Raw genomic sequence first — 26,292 nt, 5'->3', positions numbered from 1 at the left:
TGCCTCAATTTTCCAGCCATGGGTGACAGTACCTATATCATAGTGATGCTGTGATTATTAAAGGACTTAATATATATAAGCCCTCCTGTATATTTCCCCATAGCATTTATCACAATACACTATATACTAACCAAAAATTCAATTTATTTGTTTCACTTTTCTACCCCCTAGAATGTAAGCTTCATGAGGGCAGAAATTATTATCTATTTTGTTCTGTACAATTCTGTATCCTCAGTACTGAGATGAGGGCCTGAAACTCACTAGGTTCAATAAATATTTGTTGAGTGGTGGACAAGTATAAGCCATTAATTTATTAAAGATCAGTATTTCATTTTTGTATGAGTCTGAGCATAGAAATACATGGTGATACATGCTAGGAAAAAAATAAAAGGGTCGACATATGGGTGATGATGGGGATGAGATACCAGTAAAACACGAATGTCCCTTTTCTAGAAGTTTACTAATTTTGTATGTCAAACTGGAATTTCAATTCCTGTATTGCATCTATATTCATGGAAAGCAGAGGAAGTTATCTCTGTTTATTGGGAAATGAAAAGATACCTAGTCTTTCTAGCTTTCTCTTTGCCTGAAACTTAGGGGTTGACTCTTCATTTAACCTAACTTAAAAGTCTTTTTTTTTTTTTTAATCAGCAAAAGCCAATGATTGGCTTTCTAATCCTAAATTCCAAATGGGAAGAAAACTTTCCTTTCCTTAACCAGGTCTTACCAACATTCAGTGTAGCAATGAGGACACAAAAATGCTTTGAGCAGAGATGTCACCCACTCCCACTCCCTCAGGAAATTTTAAAAATCTTACTTCTCTTTCTTAGATTATTTTATTAATCGGGATATTTAAAAATTAAGATGATACAAATAATATCAATAAACTATGCTTTTTTGAAGATTCCTTATAAATACAAGGAGCCCTAAACATGCATGTCCTCTGTCACATGTGTTACAGTACACATAAGTACAGCAGGTCAGTCCATGCACTTATTAATTATTACACTCAATATGATATATAGAGAATCCTCCATAAACACTGCATTTAAAAGTTAATGCTCAGTTTTAATTTTTTGTTTCTAAAAAATAGATAAATAAATAAATAATATTTATTTATTTATTTGTCTGCACAGGGTCTTAGTTGTGGCATGCAGGATCTTGTTGCCACCTACAGGATGCAGCATGCGGGATCTAGCTCCCCCAGCAGGGATAGAACCCAGGTCCCCTGCACTGGGAGCGCAGTCTTAACCACTGGACCGCCAGGGAAGTCCCTCAGCTTCTTTTAAAATTACAAATCTCATTTAGCTTTCAAAACCCTACCCAGATGTTACCACCTCCAAGAAATCTTAACCAGTTTCCCTCACTACTCAGACTTAAATACCTATTTTTGGGTGCTGTTAACACCTATATACTAAATTACTTATTAGCATATGTGTCTCCCTACAAGACCGTAAACCGGAGGTCAAGACATTTATCCGTGTATGCCGGAGCCTAGAACAATACCTGGCACAAAGTAAGTATTCAATAAATGTTGAACTGAATTACTGGATATAGATTCAAGATAAATGTAGTCAATAAAACAAAGTCACAACTGAGTATTAAAAAAAAAATGAACACTAGAGTTAGAGAGTCCGTGTACTTGGATGTTGGCTGTATCAATTTTTTGAAAGTCACTTTGTTTTGAAATGACTTGGAAAATATTTGAAGGTAATGGGATAATTTGCAAGCATCTTCATCTGTCCTAAGAGAAGCAAAAGGGAGAGAATTTGTGTGAAAGTCACTTTTGATGATGATCCCCTTAGAAAAGTTATATGCAACATGCCAAAAGAATTGTCTGAAATCACTGTTTTTATTTCTAACTGGAGCTCTATTTGTTTCAAGGGTTTCTCAGAACTCAGCCCAAAGGCCACTGTCCCTGGACAGCTCTCCTGTCTCCCCAGGGAGTAACATTCCTACCCCAGCCCCGCCTCCTTCGTTACATTTATTTACTCTCATATCTGCCTCTTCCACTGGACAGAAAACCTTTTGAGGGCAGAGACTGTCTTACTATCTTCATATTCCTGATATCTGGTACACATGAAGTACTGAATAAAAATTCACAAAAAAATTAAATGAATTAAAAGCTTCTTTTAATTCTGAACAAGCCTAGCCAGCTCTTATTGGGGGCCTGGAATCTGGACATGAGCCTGTGTGCCAATGTTAATGGACCCTGCATTGTAGAAAGTGCCTGTGAAATTCTAGAAAACATGCCAACTTGCATTTTTTTTTTTTTCTAACATCAAACAATTCGACAATAGAGCTTTTTGCCCTTCATTTCACTAGAATTATTCAGTCTTATTCTTTTACGTCTATGAGGACTTTTTCCATGGACAAATTTAATTGTGTAGAATTAGATTTTATCATCCATATCCCAAATTTCTGAAGGAAACTGTCTTTATTCAAAGAATTTCAATAGAACAAAACAGCCAAGAGAGGGCCAACCAGATGTAGGGATACCGATTCGATATATAATAGTTCTTGATAATTACTTGTCTGCTTTAGTGCTTTCCCTCTCTGACCCCAATCAACAGAACTGCGAACACTGTGGGGAAAGAAGAGGGAGAAGCCGGGAGGGTGCCATCCTCACTGAGTGCCCTCAGGTGCACCCCTGCTCTTATGTGCTCTACTCAGGGCACCGGTGCTGGTCTCCCTCCGCAGCTGCAGGCCAGGCAGGACAGCTTCTGGCCACTCACCTGCCTCAGCACCGGAGCTGCTGGGAGCACCCACCAAATATCTGTGGGGCACACACTGCGCTGGACACCAGCCAACAGAATCAGGGGGTGGTAGGGAAATCCAGATAGACTCTGTGCTCCTGGAGTTTAGAGACTAGCAGAGAAGAAAACTGAACAAGTATTTGCAATAACATTGGATGGATGTCATGATAAGGTAAATACAGATCGTTCGGTGTCAAACTCTAATACTTTTCAAACTCTAAGAATATTCTACCTTGACAAATAAGAACTGAGGAAAAGAGACTGGGTCTTTTGTACATGACTGCATGTCTGGCAACGCTTTTTCCCCCATTTTCTGATCAGTAAATTTAGGATTTAAAAGTACCTCCCTCATAAAGTGAGTGACAAGTAAATGGAATGACACAAGGCAAAATGCTGTGAACAGGGCCGGGTCCACAATGAATGGACAGTGCATCTTTGCTGTGGTTATGTCACATAGAAGGGCACCTGGTCTAACCCAGCGTGTCCTAATTGAAGTGACTTCTAAGCTCAGTCTGAAGAATGGGAGGGAATTCATTGTGGATGTATCAGTTTGCTAGAGCTGCCATAACAATGTACTACAGGTTGGGTGCTTTAAACAAAGGAATTTTTCTCCCAGTTCTGGAATCTTGAAGGCCAAGATCAATGTGTCAGCAAGGTTGGTTTCATGCTGAGGCTTCTCTCCTTGGCTTGGAGATGGCCATCTTCTCCTTGTGTCTTCACATGTTCTTCCTCCTGTGCCAGTGTGTGTCCTAATTGCCTCTTCTTATAAGATCAGGTTGGATTAGGGCCCACCCTAATAACCCCATTTTAACTTAATTACCTCTTTTTTAAAGGCCCTATCTCCAAACAGTCATATTCAGGGGTACTGGGGGTCAGGGTTTCAACATATGAATTGGGGGGTTGCAATTCAGCCCATAACAATGGGAGACACAGGAAGCAGCACAGAGAAGAGGACTATTTCTAACAGAAATATCACTATCACACTATCACTATCACAATATTCAATAAATATTAAATATTAATATTAGGAATGTCACTATTTCTAATAATGTGTGAACTGAAACAGGATAGTGTAGCATGTTGACGAGAAACCGAATGAAATTAAACCCTTTTGTAGTATAGACTGCAAAAGAGGAATAGCAAGAGTTGAAGCTAGAACGTGGAGACAAATCAGGCCATGTAAGGCCTCTAAGAGAGTTTAAATATAAAGCAGTTGGAGTTTACCCTAAGGGAATGGGAAACCATTGTAGAATTTCAAGCAGGATGTATATGTGGCACAGTTGAACTCCATTTGAGAGAGAAAAATCACTCTGCCTGCATTATAAGGTTTTTGGAGGCAGAGTGAGTTTGAGGCAAGGTGTGTGAAATAAGACAAGTGAGAAAGGCTGATGCCTTGAGTCAGGCCATGGGGTACAAGAAGCTGATAAACTCCAGAGAGCTAATCAATGGACTCTGTGATTGATGGGGCAGGAGGGGAAAGGAGAACAATTTCCACATAACCAGCAGATGGGCAGATAATGGTGAAGGAAGATGACAAAGTTGAAATGGACCTTTTGAATTTGAGAAACCTATGGGACTGCCATTACACCACTGGCTGTTGATAATATCTATGCTTACTAAACTCTGACTATACACCACAGAGTGTGCCAAGAAATTATGTAGATTATCACGCACCTTTCTAGAATACAGACAAGGAAGCTGGGCCTTAGTGAGATGCGTAACTTGGCCATGATGCCACATCCTTCCCACACCCTCACCACCCCTGGGGCACCACTATCTTAACCTCTGATGCCACAGATTAGTTCTGGCCACTTCTGTACAGCATATGAAGGCAATTGTACAGTGTATGCACTCTTTTGTATCTGTCCACATGCATTTTTAAAGTCTGCAATTTAACTTGAGGAAAAAAAAGAGGTTGTTACAGATGGAGACATAAGTATAATCTTATGAACTCATTTTCTTATCTTCTAAGGACTCCCGCATGGATGGATACATAGTACCTACAACATTCATATTCCCAGGTAAGATCAGTAATGTGAAATGAATCCAGAGAAGGACAAGGCCCATTGCAGTGTTGCATCCTTTAGAAGAGATTGAGTCGCAGACCCAGACTAACTGTAACAAATCCCTTCAGATGAATTAAAGATTAGGATGTAAAGTAATAGTAATGGTAAGAGAGGTTTTAAAGGGAAAGTTCTATTGTAATAGCTTAAAGTAAATTTAGATGATAATAAATGTGAAATCAACTCCAGTTGTTGCTTTATCAAAGTAATCCCTTTTTCTAGTTAGGAATCTTTCATACTGCTAAGGAATTGAAAGTGACTTTAGATAGTATTTTGAATGTGCTTTAAAAACAACAGAAATGACAATTAACTTTTTCATTAGTTTTAAAAATTCTTTTCTAAAACAATTTCATAGAAGCTGTACATTTAACTTAATATTTTACTCTCTGCTCATTATACTATATAACACTACATTGTACTTGCTGAATTCTGAGTTTGTTTCTCCCCTGGACCTAGGAATTTCTTGGTGGGGCAGGGACTACAGTCTTTTTTTTTTTTTAATAAATTTATTTATTTTATTTTTGGCTGCGTTGAGTCTTTGTTGCTGCATGCAGTCTTTATCTAGTTGCGGCAAGTGGGGGCTACTCTTTGTTGCGGTGCACGGGCTTCTCATTGCGGTGGCTTCTCTTGTTGCGGAGCACGGGCTCTAGGCGTGCAGGCTTCAGTAGTTGCAGCACGCGGGCTCAGTAGTTGTGGCTCGCGGGCTCTAGAATGCAGACTCAGTAGTTGTGGCGCACAGGCTTAGTTGCTCCACAGCACGTGGGATCTACCCGGACCAGGGCTCGAACCCATGTCCCCTGCATTGGCAGGCAGATTCTCAAGCACTGTGCCACCAGGGAAGCCCTACAGTCTTATTTTTAGGGTAAGAGGATCTTGGCTTTGATAGTTCTCTTATGAATTATACTACTTTTGCTTTCAATCACAGTATTAAAAAAACTGTAAAAAAAAAATTTGACTTGGAAGGTGAAAACAATCATATTTGCAAATTTACTGCCATCAAACTTTTAAAGTTACCCAATGTTTGTAAAGGGAGAAAAAACTTATCTGTTCACCTAACTGTTCTCCACAACAGGTCTGTTTGTTTGTTTGTTTGTACCTACATAGGTGTGCACAGTTAGGATATAAGCCCATTTCAGAGAAGAGTCCCATCATTTTTTAGCATAGTGAATTCTTTGAACTCCCACTGCACATCTTTTGATCACGTTTTTCTTAACTCCCTGAAATTCCCGATTATATCTGGATGTCCCTCTCCTACAAAAGAGCCAACATTTAGCCTAACCTTCTTGTTGAGCCAAACAAGGTTCTGATTACAATCTTAATGAACCTCCTTTTGAGAAAAGAATCAACCGCCTATGACCAATATTTTGACTGCAGGATACTCTGCCTTTAAACTCGGTGGGAAGCAGCAACTTCCAGGTGAATTGTGAGTCAAGTTGTTTTTAGCTGAGAAACTCTGCAGCTGGGTGTGAAAGCCTAGTTTCTCTGTCATATCTTTAATTTTCTCAAGGTCAGATAGATAAAGATCTGTGAAAGTATTCAAACTTTAGTTACTTTTTATTTCTGCTCTTATAATTTTCCATATTCATTTCCTGTCATAGATGAGTTGTAGATTTCAGTTCCTTCACTCATTTAAGTCTGATGTCCCATAAGCATCTCTGGCTTATTTAAATTACTTAAACTTGTTAGGTGCAGAGCACAAGCTCTAAATATACATGTATATGTATTTTAACTAACCAACCATGCAGGGATAACTGGGTGAAAATTAGTAACATTTTAATAATAAATTAGGCAATCACAGGAATGAAGACAAGTCATTGCAAAGGTATAAAACAAAAAAGAGTATACCCAAAGTGGGGATTTTATTGATCACCAATAAGATATTCTAAATGAGAACTAGAATTTCCTTATTCATTTCTAAGCTTTTCTTTTTGAAAAATCTGATTTGTTCCAAATTTGCCTACCAACTCTTTAATGAAACTTTCTGAAACTTTAGAAATTGTGTCTAAAAGGATTAGAGTAAGAACTAAATCCCCATCTGCCAGGATATCTGAATTTGCCTCCTTTCAAATTATACATAAGGTATCTGTGGTGAAATAAAGATTAGGAGAAAACAGTAAGCATTTAAAAGGAAAAGCCCACTCCATGCTTGCTAAGTATTAAATTTTCATTGATTTTAGCCAGCATTTTATTAAAACCTACATTTACAATGTTACATGTAAAATGAGTATTAAAAAGTCTCAATAAAAACCCATTTAATAAAGCAACAAGATCCATATTATTTTAAAACAAATCTAAAGCAGTCCTATGTCCTTACCTGACTCTTGCTCACAATAAATCATCATTTCCTGTCTTGCCTTTCATCTTCTCTGATTAAAAACCACAACTCTCATTTATCTAAGATGATAAAAGGACAGATAATAGAGCGAAAAAGCCCCAAATACCATTAATACCTCACTTTCAGGTCTGTCTACTTACAAATCTTTAACTAGCCCAACCATCCAGAAGGAAAATCGGATAATTTACATTTCCCTTTCTATCCTTTCCTGCTTCCTGGAGCAATATTAAAGGATAAGCAAGCAACAGACTCTAAAGCAAATTCTATGCCCTAAACCAAAGAAAAATAGAGTATCTTATATATGCTCTATTATACAGCATCTTATATATGCTCTACGGATTTTAACACCTCCTCCATCCCCATTTCTCATCTGATACAATTATAGTATGTTTGCCACAGAAATTTCTTATTTTGAATCTTCTAAATAATATTCATAGCAGACCTACAATCCCATACAGTGACATGTAAAAATAATCATTCCTCAAGCTTCAGTTTCCTAAATAAACTTGAGAAATAGCTATTTAACATATAGCACAACGAATGGACTTCACAGCACTTGGAAAATGGCCCTCGGAGTCAAAATTATATAGCTCTGGCATGGAACTTCTGAGGTCTACCCCTGGGGAAACCATCCTCAAAGCCTCCTGACAGGTAATCCAAGGAGCAGAACTCATTAATTTTCTTCTGGGGCAGTGCAGTGTGAAAGCCTGATATCCAGTCCTGCTTGTGTGGGGTGAACAACTCTGTGTTTAATGCTTTATTCTACTGAACTCTGGAAACTCCCTTGACATCAGTTTCTAAAGAATTTACCAAAGTTGCTAAAAACATTGGCTATTCAGTCTGGTCCTGTATCTCTGATGTCACAGGTCCCATTAACTGGAATGATGGAGAGAAGGACATAAAGAGTGAGAGATCACGCAATTTTGGAAAATTATATGTACCCTGTCATGGCTTAATTCTTAATCCAATAGGATAGGTAGGTAGAACATCAAACACTACTTAAATTGTTCCTTTACCAAATCTGTATGAATTTTATTTCCCGAGGGTAGTAACATCATGATAGTTGTCAATCCAAACTTTGCATTAATCATCAGTATGTCCCTATAATGCCTAATTCAGATACACTCCTCCTGATATGCAATGCTGGCCAGGTTTGTCTTCTCGTTTATCTCTGACTCTGACCCATCTCTCTAGACCCATTTTACTTCTTAGGTTTTGCTCCATTTGTTTCTCTTCCCGTCCTTCCATCCTGCTCCACTCCCCATTCTCCCCTCTCTATCTCCACAAAGTACACAACAGAGCTTTATCCTGTTTCCCAAACTTCACCACGTTAAAGAAGAGTGGCTTACTCTACTAATCAGTTTCATGTTCCCCAAAGTACTGCTATTTCCCATAAGTGATGACTATCAAACAGGTCATATTCTCTGCAAAGGGTCAGAAAGGATGTTTTATGCTAGGTGCTCCTGTGTTTAGGTTTTCAATACATTATGGTGGTAGAGGTGGAACAGGGAGAGGGGGAAGGGAAGGAGGGCAGGAAATGATGATTCAAAGGACTGTGCAAAAAAAGAACGGTGCTTCGTGGGGACATAAGAATATGAATAAGAGTAAGATTAAGAATAACAAGTTAATTCTTACACAGATCTTACTATGTGGCACTCATTGTTCTAAGGTCTTTACTTATATTGATGTCTTTAATCCTCACAATAAGTCTAGGAGATTAATTCTGTTATTATCCCCAGTGAGGAAAATGAGGGGCTGAAGGGCTAAATAACTTGCCCAAGTCAGCAGAAGAGCCAGAAATCTTGCTCTTCAACATAGATTTGCTTCTTTTAAAGCTAACAGAGGGGAGTTCCTCCCTGGCGGTCCAGTGGTTAGGACTCTGCACTCTCACTGCCAGGGCCCTGGGTTTGACCCCTGGTCGGGGAACTAAGATCCCGCAAGCCACACGGTGGGGCCAAAAATAAATAAAATGAAATAAAATAAAACAAAACAAGCCCACTAAAAGGAAAAAAAAAAGGTAACAGAGTTGATTATTTCAATACTGGAGAGGGTGAAAGTGAAACTGACTTATGACCAAAATGGTCCAGTTTCTTTGTGACCAATATATGAACCCTAATAGTTGAGACATACACTAACTTAAACTGATTTTTTTGGTGCTTATTGATAATACAGAAAAATTGCTTAAATGTTGTCCCGGAATGATATTCATTTTAGAAAACGCTGAATACATTTTAAAGTATTTGGGCTCAGGCACAGGGTGACCACATGTGCTGGTTTAGGAAAATCTCAGTTTATACCTGCTGTCCAGGCATGATTGTATAGCACCTACTTTCACTTTTAAAAGTGTCCCATTTCGGACAAGAAAGTATATAGTCATCTTACTTATGCACAACCAGTGTAATTGGCACAAGTCAAATTGCACAAAATTCAGATCCAATCTCTTTACTGTATTAGTTTCAGGTCATTCCTTTTAGCAACTCCAGAAGCTATTGGTCTATGCCAACAACCACCAATGGCTGTTCCTTGTCAGCACTGATTCCGTTATCTTTATGCACATTTTTTCTTGTTTCACGGTCCCATCCCCAAGCTTTCTATTCAACAAGAATCTTTCACTCAGTTTTTTCTACCTGTAGAATTAATTAGGATTACTGATTAACTCTAAAACTTCTAAAAGGCAAAATCAATACAAAACAAACACCCTCCTTCCCTACTTCAAGACATATATAATTTAAAAACTTTCTGTGCAACTAAAGCCACATAAAGTTATCTCAATAAATGTTAGTTTAAAATCATATATGCTCATAAAAGGGAGAGTTCTATTGATCTTTTTCTTCTCAAACACTTTACAGGATTTTGTACATCACCATGTGAATTTCAAATGATCTCTTATTCATCTTCTGAGAATCAACATCTGCATAAAAACTGATAAGTGCTGCATTTGGCTTTAATAATTCTGATTCTTTAATTTCCTCATCCTAAAATCAGTTGTTTTTACCATAATGAGCTCAGTGGTGCTTTTCCCCATTTCCCTTTTTTCTGCCTCTTCCTACCTTCAAAGACTTCATTTCCCTCTAGTCCTTTTGCCAAATTACTCCCTTTCCTCCTCCAATACTTTCTTTTCTATAATAGCCACTCTAGTGACACTTCTGTCCTTAAGGATTCCATTGTCACTTTTTGGAAACAAGCCACTGTTCATTATTCACTCTCTCACATTACACTTCCAGTAATGCCCCCAACTCAGCAATTGACTTAGTAGGCCTATGCTCTCTCCATAGCGCTTTATTATTCTTCTGGAAAATTATTTACTCTTGGTCTCCTTACACAAAACCCCTGACCACCCTACCCTTGGATCAAATTATCCACTCAGACGTACAGTCTACTTGGGAAACTCAGCTGACTAATAAAGCTTCCCAGCTCCTAGGCTTCATTCACCTTATTGCTTATGAAGATCCTTGGAAAACTGACCTACAGAGAGAAGGGAGGAAATTCCTGCCCTCCATCCACAGGAGATCAGTTAACGTGCCCTGAAGCACTGGACTGCATTGTTTTACTCTTATCTTGGTCCACATAACTACAGATGTTCGAGGGTATAGTTGACCACTAGTTCTGGAAAGTGCTCCATGCCAGTGTAAATCGGCATGAGGGAGACAATAGCCTACAATGTCCTGCTTAGTGACTTCAAAGTTTTGACCATGTTCTGCAGATCTTAGTATTTAAACTTATCTTGATTTTGATACCCAACATAGAACTGTATTCATCTTTAATTTCCACTAAATGGCCTCAGCTATCCAAAGAGGTTTAATCTCACTATGATAATGACATATCATTAAAGGGTTCTCTATAAGAGTTGCTTTGGATGTGTGGTACCTTTTGGGGAGAAACTGCTATAAGGTTTGAAAATCACATTTAATAGAAAGAAGTGAATTTCATTAAAGATGTAAGGAAAGTAATTACAGCTTCAGAGTCACATGGCCAAAGGCAAATTATACATTCCATTCTATAATAATGTTTTAAATAGACATTACTTCCTAGTTACCTGTTACCTTGTTCCTTCATGAAAGTGGTCTTATTTGCGATAAGTAGATATCGTGAACAAAGGTGGAGTCATTGCAAACAGAGAATCAATTGTATCACATATTTTAGAGCGATGAGGTGACACTTAAGCACATGTTCACCAACACATAGACCAAAATTTGACCAAATCTTAATCATGAAAAACGAGCATGTCTCTGTATGTCAGCTTTACAATTACACTCCTATAGGAATTTCGGTAATCTCTTTGTCTTTTATGGACAGGGACAATATTTACTAAGACAAAAATCGGTATGCTTGGGGTGAAATGTTTCAAGATGAAACTCAACTAGAGTCAGACACACGCAGAAGCCACAGCTCTGGGAAGACCATCAGAATTCAAACTTTAAAACAACAGCAAAAAGAAGACACCTCAAAGCATTCAATTCCATTTCTCTAAATGTCATCCTTTCAATTATCTTAACAATACCCATATTACTAAGAATAATTTTTAAAGGTCAGTCTCTAACTAAACCTCATACTGTGTGAGGTTTTATATATTATTCCTTCCAACTATGGACTGCACTTATTGAATGAGCTGGAACTTTACTGTGTGATACAGACTAAATCATATGATTGCATTATCCCCATGAATCACAAATACAGATAGGGGACAGAGAGGAAAAAAATATAGTTGATTTCAGTTTGGTCTCACTGAAAACACGATACTTGTTCTTACTGTCCCTTTACATTAGAGAGAATAGGAATGTCTAAAAAATTTTTTGAAAGGCTAATTTGAAGATTTGTTTTTAATTAGACACAAGCAGTGGCTCTCATGTCGAATTATTTTTTTTACTTTAACCTTTTACAATTGCAATATTGTACTGAAAGTAAGAAGAAATATTTAATAGTCTCTTTCAAGGACACTTTCCTTAAAAAAAAAATTTAAAAACACTACAAAATCAGCCCTCAGGTACCATTTCACACTGGCACCTAGGTATCCCAAGGCTCTTATTTCACTGTGCCCTCCCAAATTATAGCCTAGACTCACAATCACTTGACTAAGTGATACTTCTGTAAGACACAAAAGCTACTGATTTATTGAGACGCTTGAGGCTCTATTTTTACTTCATCACACTCCTATGTATAGTGTTTATAGCAACAATAGAAAAAAATCATCCTCAATCAGTGAGTCAAAGACTAAATCACATAGAATGATTATGAGCATATAAAGTGGGAAAAATAAACGCATACCTTGGTGGGATGATACTGAGGCATTTCTTAGAAGACTACTCTCTGCATTCCTGAATTGTGACCAAGATGATAAAGAAGTGTGGAGAGGAACAAGTGACCTCATTGTCACCTGTCCGTGCTCTTTAGCTGAGGAGGCAGAGCCTGTGTATCACACGGCAATTACCACACAGCAATTCCAGCTAAGAACTGACCTTGCACCAGATGAGAAGCATCCCGAGCCCAGCTCACAGAGTCCCTTCTGTTTAGACATGGTTCTCGTTGTACAGAGGCTGGAGTGAATTCAGCAACTGGTTTTGTCGAGCCTGGAACCTATGCTACGCCGCACGAGGTCTGTGTTAACTGAAGACACAAATGGTCTCAGATGTAGACAGAAAAGACTGTGAGAGACGGAGTTAGAGACAGGATCAAACAAAAGCTCGAATTTGAAAGTTAAGCTCTAAGTCCTTGGTTTACTTGTGATGCCAGTGATACAATCAGAATAGATAAGGAGGTCTGTTTTGCTTCATTGTTTGAATTTGGGTCTGAGGACCCAATAAGTTATGATAATGTTCACATTCTTTTGCAACAGTTCCAGAAACTGTGGTTGTTAAATTCAGTAGGGGAAAGAATTCCATTTGGCTCCACTCATGCTTTCCTCCCAGAGTAGACATGAGGATTAATAAAAGCATGTCTGAGTAGAAATCTTATTAGTCTACCAAGGGTGAATGGGCATTGGCGGATTCGTAAAGGGAGCTAAAATTAAATTCTTAATACAATTTAACGTCAATTAAATGCATGTAATGAGAATGGCCACCCTGAAAATTAATCTATTTAATAGTTAAAGTATAATCAAATTGGTCTGTTCTACAAACATAGCTCTCCTTCCTTTCTAATTAAACACTACTTTATGAAGTTGGACTTCCCAGACACCTGGAATTTTTTAAAAAGATTTGTAGGCATGTCTTCAAAACGAGAGGGACTTTGCTACTTCTTATAATAGAAAAATTGGTTTCTTGTCTTAGCAATTGTCAATTAACTTCATAACCCTAGAGAATTTCAAGGAAAGGAAATCAAACTAAAATCAGAAAGGAAAATTACATAGCAAATACCATAGTTTACACCATCACAGAGACAGCACTGCTGTATTCTGTGATCTATGAAGCTGCTGCCGCTGCTCTTACTGGGCCTGGCAGTGCCACCTCCAGATTTGACACCCCAGTAGAGAACCAGTAGATACTTCAGACACCCCAGTAAAGTATGTGTGTGCCCACCGGTTTGAGGCTTCTTGTTGACCCAGTTGGCACGGCTCATTTTGCCTTTCTATGCCCCAGTCCCAACAATCTCAATTTCTATGTATATTCCTCATGGCCATTATTTTCCAGTCTTTAAAATTATATCCTCTAATATCCTCTGAATCATCCCTGGCTACTGAGTCCTAAATTAGATGCTGCATTTTAACAGGAGACACATTATCTCTGAGAACGACTGTCTCAAATGAGGTCATGGACACTCTAGTTTTACAGTCTGAAAAACAAAAGCATTTCCCTTTTCTGTTACCTGCCAGGGATTTTTTTCTTTACAAGAGAGAAAATCTGACAAAGTGAAAGCATAAGCAACTGACCATGTGGAACCTGACCCTGATTAGCATTTCCCTGTGTTTCTTCAGTGTTTCATTTTCTCTTTCTTATTGTAAGAAACTGTCTTCTACAATAAATTTTAACCAGAGTTGATTAGTTTGTTTTCTAGTTTTGGAAAAAAAAATCATACATGGCCCCCTTCCCTCCATTTCACAGACATTTATGGAGCATGTTGCTGGACACTGAGATCATAAAGACACGCCGTGGCTCCAGCTCTTAGGGGGCTGCGAGCAGTGGAGTACAGGGGGCAGCTACAGAGAAGTCACATCAGCATTATCATCAAGAATAATAACTTGAGGGCAGCAGTAGGCCCAGGGTTCACTGGGAGCACAAAGGAGAGAAACTGGACATAGACTGGAAGAGAAGAGGAAAAGGTATTAGGGCAGGTTTTCTAGACAACAGAAGCTGTGGTCCAATACCCAGGGATGACAGGACTTAACCAGGTGAGGACTGGGGAGAAGGCTCTCCCAGCAAAGGAAGGAGGATGTGCAGAAAGGGCTCTTGGGACCTCAAATATGCTATAAACTGCCTGATGAACAGGCTATATATGTAATCAAGGCAGGATATAAAACGCTGTATAAGGAGAAATATCTGTCCAGTCCAGAAATCTGTTGGACAATGCTGCCAGGCAGGGAATGTTTGTAGGCAACAGCAGTATTTGTTTGGCTGCTACCTTTTTAACTTTCCTATGAAGATATGCTACAAATTTGCAACTCATGACTTCAGCTCACCTTTCTTGAATCTATTTTCAGTGTGGTACGGCTACTGAATAGATAATGTGCAAACAGACCAGATCAGTTGTTTGCTCTGATTAACTTTCAGCTCAAACATTTTTTTCCTCGTGTTACAATTATATTGGTCAGAGATGTACCAGAAGCTTTAACTCCAATCGCAGAAATGCTTCACTTACAAAAGCAAACACTTTCCTCTCTGTCTTGGCACACAAGACTAGGGACTGGTGGTCTCATGTGCAGATCACACACCTGCACAGGGATCCAAGGAAAGCACTAGAAACACCAAGCAAACTCCCATTCAGGACACTGAACTTGGACTGTGGGTATGAGGGTAAAAAAAAAAGCGGGGTGGATTAATTTACCTTGTCTTCCTATTAGAAAACAATTATACAATTTCCCACCCCTCATGTGTGAAATACTGAAAGGCTTTTGTTTCCTCTACACCTTCTTCGAGAATGGTTAAAACTCAGTACCTTCTTGTGCCCTGATCTCGTTAAATGTTGACTGCCAACATTTTTCACTTCTGAGAACAGAAACATCCTATTCATACAGGTATTATCGCATAAGCCCAAGGCACCCCTGCTTCTGCCCTATTGGCTTTCTCACATCAGCCAGAAATGCCCAAGCCCAGACGCTGGCCATCACAGCAATGCCACCCAGAAGTGTCCTAATTGTGGGGAGACACACAGAACAGCAGGCATTCTATCTGTTTTTATATTGAATTTGTCCAGCAGTCATTCAAAGCTCAACTCAAGTCCTAGGGAAACACTCTGAATACTATTAAGTATACTCTCCAGGTATATGAAATGGTCCTGATAACTGTAAATGTAAAGATACCCTGGATAGAAAAAAAAGAGAGGAAATATCTCTTGACCAATATCTTCTCAACCTGCGGTCCACGAATCACCTGAAAATGCATGCAAACTTGTACAGCATACATATGTGTACTTTTCATAAAGGTCTAAGGCTTTTAGTAGACTCTCGAAGCATTCTATGACTTGAAAAAGCTAAGAACTACATGATAAAAAGTAAGTAACTCTTCCCATTTCAGTATGTAAAAATACAACTCAGGTGCACAAGCTAGAAGTATCAAGGAAACATAAAATATATCACTTTTTGCCTTCATTTGTATATCTTTGAGCAATGAATACCAAATTAAAAGATAGTATTTGCTACACATGCTGTCTGTGAAAAGTTACCTTGCTTCAATAGTTCATCAAATAATTTTGACAATACATTTTGTAATTTGGCTTTAAAAAAATTCACCCTAACACCAGAAAAAAAAGATATTCTGGATGTAAAATAGTTCCCCAAAGTAGGTATTGATACAGTAAATGGTTCGTTTAATTGAATACTTGCTAAATTTGAGGTCCAATCACACTTGGGTATGTGGAGAATTCTATTCTAGGAGTAGCATAATTCCAGGAAGATGGAAAACCTGTAACTGAATCTCCTTCACCACTTTCCAAAAACAAATAGGGGTGCATTCCAAACACCAGCAGCCACAGGCTTAACTGCAGCTGACCAAGTTTGAGATGACCTACAAAATCTGCTCTGTTATTAGTAACATTCCTGCCTTCATGGAATTACCAAAATGCATGTGGGGGTCAGGGTTTCATTAGTGTTGAATTAGTCTTCTCCCCCATCTGCCCTGTATCCCTCTGGGGCACAACACTAGGAAAATTCTGTCATCCACAATACCCAGCTGTGTCACCCCACTGCAAGCCAAGTTAATGGGAATAAAAGCTATGCTAAATGTGAAGTCTGAAGATGGGACTTTGGCTGAACCACTAGGATTCCAGCATATGTTTGCGATTATCATTAAGCCACTTACTCCCAAGATATAAGCTACTTTGTATTGGTTATTTGACTGGGGGAGTAGAGTAGGGGGGTGGGTAATAAAGTTCTAAAAGAATTACTTTTATGCTTCAGTCTGATTCTTTCAAAACAAATTCTCATTAATTTTTAAAGAAATGTACAAAGAGTTTAAGACACCCTCCCAAGGTGAGGTACTCTCATTAATTTATTTTCATTGGTTTGGCTATGACAGTTAATATCTCTTTGACAATTCACTCATTGAGCCAATCCCATCCCACAAATAAAATCTTGCAAATATTTGTATAGACGTTACCACTACTTCCCTCACACATTTCTCAGTACATCCAAGCTGAATTGAGCCCCCTTGTATACCCTCTCTTTGCTGCACACCCTACCCATACACCAGGATACCCACATCACCCAGTATGTCCACGTGCCCAACTAAAACACCACTCCTCTAGGAAGCAAAGTCTGTGTTCTCTCCAGAGGCATGAAGCTAAATCAGACATGGTTCCCAATGGTCTCAGGCTCCCTTAACAGCCCCTCAACCACGGAAACTCCATCCTGTTTAGCTGTGATCATTCACAGTGCCCTCAGGGAAGATACTCAAAAGATACGTGCTAAGAAAGAAATTCAAAGAAAGAATAAATGGATGAATGAACTGAATGACAGAGAATCTAGAGGTCTCTATTTTCTCAGTTAAATTTTTATTTTTTTCACAAACTTACAATGTTAGAACTATTATTTGGACAAAGCATTCAATATACTGGTTTTTTAAATCAGTTAACCTGTTTGCTAAATGTATAACCCTCATTATTTCTTAGCCAACCCTTGGTTTGGTTTCCGGAATACTACCACTGAATTCCTAATTTTTTTTTTCTCTCTCTCTCTCAGTCTTTCATTCCTTTAAAACATGTGAGCTAAGACAGTTTCCCCAAATGTCAGTCTGATAGTATATTTGAGGTAATGTAACTCATATCCAACACAAACTGAACAGGGCAGAGAACACTAGCTAAAGACCTGGGGGTTCTGAATAGTCTGGGATCTTCTTCCACTGACTCCTTGTGACCTTGAAAAGTCACCACTCTGAGACTCAATGTCCTAGCTGAAAGGTGAGAGGTTGTTACTAATACAACCCCCAGTTCCTTTCAGCTTTATGTATTCTAGAGAATAAATTCTCTGTATCTTGCTATTATAGGCTTACAAGTTTCATGAGTAGGCAGATCAAGAAGCTGTCTACATTAGGGGACTGAGTTCTAGGGCCCACAGGCCACATCCAGCCCACTGCCCATTTTTGTAAATAAAGTTTTACTATAGTACAGTCATGTCTATTGGTTTCTCAATTGCTGCTTTCATGCTAATGATGGTGGAGTTACAACAGAGACTGTATGGCCAGCAAAGCCCAAAATACTGGTCTTTTGTAGGAAAACATAGCCAATCTCAGTTCTACAAGATGTGCATTGAGGATTGTGACTTCCTACCGAAAGATCTTGCCTCTCTTCCTTGAATAAGACCTGGAATTTCACCATTAGAAGTTACAAAATGTATATATGCTTTGGAAAGGCAAAATGCCTCAAGTGTTAAGCAGATAGTCCCCTAGTAGTAATCAAATGATCCCTATCTGAGACAGCAAAGGAAAATGGAAGGGCCCAGGCAAGCCAAAGCAAATTGAGCAGGCACCAAAGACAAATTTGCTTACTTCCCAATTTTGCCTGGGTCCACCATGGAGAGATGATGATTTTTATTAATCATTCTTTACTTCAAAGCATATTACCAAGAGTTTATGTTATCCTATGACTAAAGGCTAATTTATCAGATTCTGCGAAAGCAGGTAGTATGCAAGGTCAGAACAGTATATTCTCCAACACAACACCAATCCAAGATTTCTAATACTTCCAGGGTCAAAAATAATAGCAATTATGAAACTATCATCATATATTTAAAAGGAATATTACCTTCACCATTATTTAATGAATAAATTGTTAATTTACTCAAAAAGCATATATGTACCTGTCACTGAATTAGGCCAGGGACACGGAGATGAATGAGACATGGTCCAGGGCATCAACAAACTCCAGGTCAGCTATGTAAGTACTACCATAAGTAGTGGGTAAGTGCAATACTAGAAGAATGTAGAGGTAGAGGAGGCACAAAGGTGGAAGTGACCAACACGGCTTGAGGAGGAAGCAGTCAGGGAAGACCTCACAAAGGAAGTAATGCTTCTCAACCCAAGAAGAGGCCACATTTCCACAAATCAGCCCCCACTGTGTTTACTCAGCAACAATTTGTTAAGACTCTGCTGAGTGCCAGGCCCTTTAATGGGGGGGGCAGGGGGGGAAGGTAGTGAAGGATTCAGCAATGAAGAAGACAGACAATGCTCCTGTTCCAGAAGTGCTTAAGCACTACTGTGGGGCTAGTGATAAAGATTCATCCTAAATGCAAAAATGTTATCAAAGGATTATAAATAGGAGACTAAATGTGTTTAAATCTTGCATTTTAGAAATGCTAGGTTTCCTTCTTGACGTTTAGCTAATTTTCAGCTCTTTTTGCTAAGTTTTAAAAGCTCCCCCCTTTGGTCTCTTCACCTTCTCTAAGCTAAGCTTCTACAACAGGTTCCACTTGCTGCCTCTATTTCCTTACCTCACACTCACTCTTCAACCTGCAGCAAACAGGCTTCCACCTCTCGCTTCCATTAAACCCATGCTCACAAAGATCTTCATTGTTATCCACACTACAAATCCGGGGGACAACTTTTAGTCTTGACCTTATTGGTCACTTAGCTATCTTGATATGGTTGTCCACTCATTCTGAACCTAATGCCTTGGCTTCCAGAATGCCCCGTTCTGGGTCTCCAACAGAGGCTCCCAAAGCTCTGCTTTTCCCTAACTGGCACTGCTCCCCGGGTTTCCATCTGTGCTCCACTGCTGTCTCTATAGAGACTCTATTCTCTATTCTCTCCTGCCAGATCTCATCCAGTCCCAGTTTTCACTACCTCTCAAATGCTGAAGATTCCCACGAATAAATAGCTTAGAAGTCTTGGCCTTGATCTCCTTCCCAAGCTTCCAACTTGTATAGCCAGCTATCAGCTGGGTATATACACTGAGCTCAAAATTTCACAGGCTAAACTTCTCCCATCCACAATCTGCTCATCCACCAGAATTCTCAATTTCAGTTAATAACACTAAAACAAAAACTCAAGATTTTTTTCCTGGTCCCCAGTATGCATTTAATTACCAAATCATACTAACTTCATTGCTTGTTGTCCCAAAGACTCCATTACTTCCTTCCATCCATATTCGAACGACCCTAGTCTAGGCTCTCATCATCTTTACTTGGACAAGGGCATTAGCCTTCCAGATAGTCACGATGCGCCTTAAAGCCACCTGTTTTACTCCAGAGAAAAAAAGACACTGGGGGATCCTGGAACAGAAGGAGCAAACAGTTACAAGATCACAATTTTGATTTTGTGGATTTTAATCCAACAGCTCTGAAACCAGATTAAAATAGTAATGATCTAAATCGGGTATGAGCAGGGTGGGGTTGGAGAGTGGAAGAGACAGAAGAGAGAATAAATCAGTGTAAAATTTGATTAACTGAAGAGAGTGCCTCCTTAAGACCCATTAAAAAGTCCTCTGAGTGCAAAGTACTTCCATGAATACTAAAGAGAACTGGTGCTAATTTTTTTAACTCCCACAATAAGAACTTTTTTAAGAGTCTGGATAAGAGAAGTATCATGTTTGTTTAGGATAAGTATAATTGAAATCAGCTTCACTTGGGCTTCTTCTAAGCAATGACTCATGTTGTTTTAGCTGGTGTTGACTCACTGCCCCACAAAGGATGACACAGCTCTAAACAAGCAGAGCAGGGCCTGCTTTTTCCAATTACATGCTTCCAGCAACTGAAGAGGTGGGAGTCCTCTGGAGTGGAGCCTTCTGCAACTAAGCACAATTTTGACTTTACAAAAACAGTTGCCAAGTCGACCTTGTAATCACTGAGCTTTGTAAATGAGGAGGAGAGAAGTTAAGTTGTGGTATGTTAAAAATCACAGGGGCCAGGCATCCTCTGTTTTTTCAAAACAGAATCTACGGAAACTTACAGTCAGCTCTTTTCCCATTTAATTGCTTACTCTATTGAGGTCAGCAAATGTTTTTCTTTAAGATGCCAATGAAAAGTCACAGCAAGTGTGTTTTCGAGACTCTCCAAGTTACGTTTGGTGAGATAACGTGCAAGGGGAGTTGTAATAGTGTTTGAAAGGAAGCTAAGGAAATGTCGTTCTCATTAACGGTCACCACCTTTTCTCCAGTCCTAGACCTTTAATGTTCTCCCATCTGCAAGCCAGTTTTCCCCTCCTCCATGTTTTCCTTGCTGGCGGCCTGACTGCTCCCAGAACACATTGGTCCATGCTGTGGGCCTCAGTAGGTGCCGTGGTAATGCAAGCAGGTGATGAGGGGTCAGCAGAACAAATTCAGAGCCTGGCTCAACAAGTTGGTTATTCCTTGTGAGGTTTTCGACAAGACACTTTTCCATACTTTGCTTCCCAGCTGTACGACAGAGATTAGTCCTCACTCATTACTGGTCTTTCATGATGTTTAGTTCCTATTAGTAATACACTCTGAACAAGTTGGCTAGTTAAAAATAGTTAGAGAAGACTTCTAATGACATGGCAGTTGGCAGAGAAGTCCAGACCACACTGTTTAGGTATAACTAAAATAACTGTCCAGCCTCTGTAGTTACAGTGTTCTAAAAAACAAAGCTATCAAAATGAATACCTCGGAAAATGAACACAAGTGCCTGGAGGCCACTCTGATTCTGACCTCTCCGGAAGATTCAAGTCCAGACTACAATGGGCCCTGAGTTTGTTTCCTAAACAGAAATCCTTGAAGCCCAATTTAGGTTCAGCATTATCCATGGCTCCAAGGTCACTGAGGGATAGGGACTGTGCTCAGGCTGATGGGAGACCAGGGATGGCTCAGGGTCCGGACTGGATTGCACAACCTATCTTAACTTATCCTAAGTTTCTGAGTAACATTTTGAACAGAACTGGTCCTCACAAAGGCATGGTCCAGGACCTGCTTGTCCCTTGGTTGGCTTCAAAATCAAGATGAGGTTGAAAATGATTGAATATTAGGAGACAGGAGAGGAAAACCCCATTAATTCTCATGGAGCATTGCTTCTCAACCTGCATTAAGAACTGTTATGTTATAAATCACATGGAAGGAACAAAGTGAAAAATATGTTTTTAACCATAGAAATCTATCTTAGTAGTTAAAGAAAATGATTAATAAAACTAACATGAAAAATTCTAAGAACATGAACCTAAGGGTTAGAGGATTAAAAATTGCCCTCCCTTCCTTCTGCCTAAAAAAGAGCCCTAAGGAAGATTTCCTATAACTCATTGCTTGGATCTCACTTTTCTGGTCAAGTTGAATGACTTCTGTAGCACATTTTGTCTTTTTTTTTTTTTTTTTTTTTTTTTTTGCGGTACGCGGGCCTCTCACTATTGTGGCCTCTCCCGTTGCGGAGCGCAGGCTCCGCACGCGCAGGCTCAGCGGCCATGGCTCACGGGCCCAGCCGCTCCGCGGCACGTGGGATCTTCCCAGACCGGGGCACGAACCCGCATCCCCTGCATCGGCAGGCGGATTCTCAACCACTGTGCCACCAGGGAAGCCCTGTCTATTTTAAAATAGTTACCTAAATAAGACTGCAAGATGGTCAAGTATATAGCTTTTAAATTTTAAAAAATCCTATTATTTTACTTCAAGTGGCAACAAAATTTCTCAAACTATTTATATCCATTCATATTTAACTCGCTCCATGCTCATTCCATTAACACAGAATAGACATGACTGCAAAAGGAAAGACTAAATCAAAACTGAGTATAATATCTACTATGTGAAAGTTAGTATTGCTGGTTGCTAGGCAGGGATATGATAATACTGTCCCTGCTCTCAATAAACTTATAACCAAATTGCGGCAGAAAAAGACTAAATCCACGATATACTAAATAATGTTTCAAGATTTAAATAACGGGTTAAAAGCACCAGTTTTAGAAGGACTGTCATTATCCTGCTGTGTGATCTTGGGTTATTTCTCTGTGCCTCAGATTCCTCCCATGTCACTGGATTGTGGTGAGGATTAAATGAGATAGTGCATGTCAGGCTCAGTAAGCTATCAATAAAACCTGGCACCTTTTTTTTTTAAAGAATTGACACCGCAGGACTGTGCGTGATGAATTACCAACGGATCATTATTGTTATGGTAGGTAAAAACCCTTCTGGCTACTACTGTGAAGGAAGTCTTCAGAAAGGAGGTCTAGTCCTTACTTCTTTAGCTACATTTATCCTCTTGTGTTTTCCCTTTACAGCGCAGCCACTTAAATATGGGTTTAGTCCCAACCACTGACCTGTTAACTTTGGCTACTATGTGAATTTTTCAGTATGGTAATGAAGGCAGGGAAAAGTGGGGAGGAAAGAGATCAAATATCATATTATCAGTTATAATGTCATTTTAGTATGTTTAACATTTTTTCTAAACACCTGTCAGGTTTCTTTACAGCTCTATAAAAATATAAATCCATTGATGGGCCTTTGTATAAAGCCAAAGGCACTGTCCAGTGTTTTCTAAATTGATTTTCATAAATGAATACTGAACAGGAAACTTCAAAGGAATTCTTGTCCCTATACATTACAGATGTACAAAAGCAAATTTTGTGTCTGACCACAAAATTTAACATAGGAATAAAGATTTATCTCTTATACGTAAAAGATAATCAGCACCACAACTTAGAATTATTAAAATACTACAAATGTATCTCAAGTGTTTCACAATTTAAAACTACTACATACTACTCTGCCTTTGGTTTCCAGTTTCTCCTTCTCCTTCTGTCTTTGGTATTGTGTGTTTGTGTGCAGTCATCATCTATTCATCGAAGGGATCAGAAATGGAATGCATAGGTTTAATTAGTTTTTAAGAGTAACATGAGACACCACAGCTGGTTCTCAACTTGATATTAGCATACGTCCTCCCACACTTGGAATTACTTGGCACTTAATGCCTGTCAAATGGATAGTTTTACCTATAATATTCATTTATTGAAGACTGATATAACACATTTGATACTCAAAGAATGTGTCATAAACCACAGATATTTAGGAAGATGATATATAGTAAAACAATCTACTACTTTCTTTAGTTCCCACTTTAGGCACTTTTGGACACAATATTAATATTTTGATGCACATCCTCTAATAATCACAAAGAAATGGATACGTGAAATTCCCCATTACAAAGAACAACACATTATACAAAACTCACTAACTAAAGTAACCAGAACATAGCAAGAAACTGAAAGCAAACAAGCAAACCAAAAAATTCTCAAGGAAACTGAAATAAATGCTATCAAAACCTTTTGTTAGATTATACATTTTAGTTCTTTGAGCAGCATTTTCTTTACAACAGTTCCAACAAGCTTGATTATCTAATCAAAAGTAAATTACAAAGCATGTTAAAAATAGCAATATTAGAAAGAACAAAAGTACTGCTAAAGGCTTTAAGGTCTGCCTGAAAAGAAGGAAAACAACAACAATGATAATAAATAATATTTAAATTATATAATCAATAAAACAATACACCAATATAGGCTATTTACTTTTTTTTTAACATCTTTATTGGAGTATAATTGCTTTACAGTGGTGTGTTAGTTTCTGCTGTATAACAAAGTGAATCAGCTATACGAGTATACATATATCCCCATATCCCCTCCCTCTTGTGTCTCCCTCCCTCCCACCCTCCCTATCTCACCCCCCTAGGTGGTCACAAAGCACGGAGCTGATCTCCCTGTGCTGTGCGGTGGCTTCCCACTAGCTAGCTATTTTACATTTGGTAGTGTATATATGTCCATGCCACTCTCAGGCTATTTACTAGTAAAGCAAAACATCCACATCTCAATCAGTGCCTGTACTACACCGCACTGTAATTCTTACTGACTTGATGATAGTCGTTTAGAAAAGGTTCTTTTCTGCACTAAAGATAGATTTGACTTCATATATTCATCCAAAGAGGCTTAAAAACAAAATGAAGTCTACTGTTTAAGTGGATAAACTTTATTTCCAAAATTTTCTTCTGAGGAACATTTTACTCCCTTCATTTGCTTTTCTATATAACATTCTACTTCTAATCTTTGCTAGAACTGATATCTAGAGACCACAGATTGAGAAAACAGAGAACGGATATGACTCCAAAAGTGAAATAGTTTGGTTTTAGGATGCAGTAAGAAGAAATTTTGATTATATGCAAATTAGAATGTTTGCTTTAGTTATGATACATTTGTAAATGTTTAAGTAACATCTCTGGAACACTGGTAAGGGGAAAATGTTTCCCATCAGATGCAAGCATAGTACCAAGAAAACAGAAGGACAGCCTCAGTAACAAGTGCCAGGCAAAGTGGGACCTAATAACCACCCTCTCTGAACACAGCATTTAATTTAGCAACTTTCTGATTATTTTTTCTATTAAGCCTGTAATAAAATTTTGCTTTCAAAAAATCATAGATTTTTAAAATTAGGGAATTTATCTTTATAGGTTTCATGAACTCAGACCAGATAAAACTAAGCCATTTTATTGTATTTTGTGGCAAAACTGAAAAAACCAGTAGGTTAGATTACATTTGGTTGACTTTTTAAAGGCAGAAAAAGCCACAAATAATAAAATTAGAGAGAATACTGAATGTGGATTTTATAGTATGTAAAATAAGTCAAACGTAGGAGGACTGAGAAAAACTGAAAATCACTATTAAGAACATCACTGTAATAAATATTACTGGCAAGATCTGTAGATGGACGTGAAAATCAGAGGAGGAAAGTTTGAGGAGAAACAGGATGTTAGCACAGTCAAAACGTATCTCTCCCAAGATGTTTATTAATTACATAGGGAAACCTGGCAGACAACACCTTAACCAGGTGTTCAGAGCTAACATCAATATTAACGAGACAGCGACATCGTGAACCCCCCAAATGATGCACTGAAAGGCCTGACATCATTCTGTGGAATTCTCACCCAAAACACATAACTTCAATCCAGTCATGAGAAGACATAAGACCCATCCAAACTGAGGGACTTCCTACAACACAACCAACTGGTACTCCAAAAGTGCCAAGTCACAAAAGACAACAGACTGTCATGGATTGTAGGAGGTTTGGGAGTCACGGCTAAATCAAATGTGGGATCCCCGATTCAATTCTACAACAGAAAAATTCCAATTCTAATGGAAAAACTGGTGAAATCAGAACAAAGTCTATAGTTTAGTTAATAGCACTGTAGCAGTGTTAATTTTTTGGTTTTGATAATAGAACACAGTTCTGCAAGATATTAATCTTAGGGAAGGTTAGGGAAGCTGGAGAAGGTTACATGGGAACTTACTGCACCACTTCTGCAAATTTTCGGAAGCCTAAAATTACATCAAAATAAAAAGTTAAGGGAAAGTTATCATTTTCATCCACATGAAAATGATTCTACAACACTCTAAGTTCCCTGAATTTTTTCAGATACATTAAGGATTAAGATCAGGGGGAAATGAGCAGGTTAAAAATGGACAGAGCAACTGGCCAAATGTTAAGCCAAATGACACGATCAAAGGAAATGTGCCAGATGTTTTCCAACAGCTCTACATATGGAGGCACCTACAATCAGCAGGGACCCCACTGTAAA

At 38.7% G+C, this 26,292-nt stretch overlaps 1 protein-coding gene across 3 annotated transcripts in view; it reads right to left on the bottom strand.

The window, feature by feature from the left end:
- The window catches only part of ARHGAP28 (Rho GTPase activating protein 28), a 146,887-nt gene that overhangs the window by 116,067 nt on the left and 4,528 nt on the right, over positions 1–26,292 (bottom strand). The gene's annotated exons all lie outside the window — the stretch shown is intronic.

This window comes from Orcinus orca, chromosome 15 (assembly GCF_937001465.1).
Source record: "Orcinus orca chromosome 15, mOrcOrc1.1, whole genome shotgun sequence".
Lineage (NCBI taxonomy): Eukaryota > Metazoa > Chordata > Mammalia > Artiodactyla > Delphinidae > Orcinus > Orcinus orca.
Note: the sequence above shows the minus strand (reverse complement) of the source record. Positions and strands in the feature narration are given on the sequence as shown.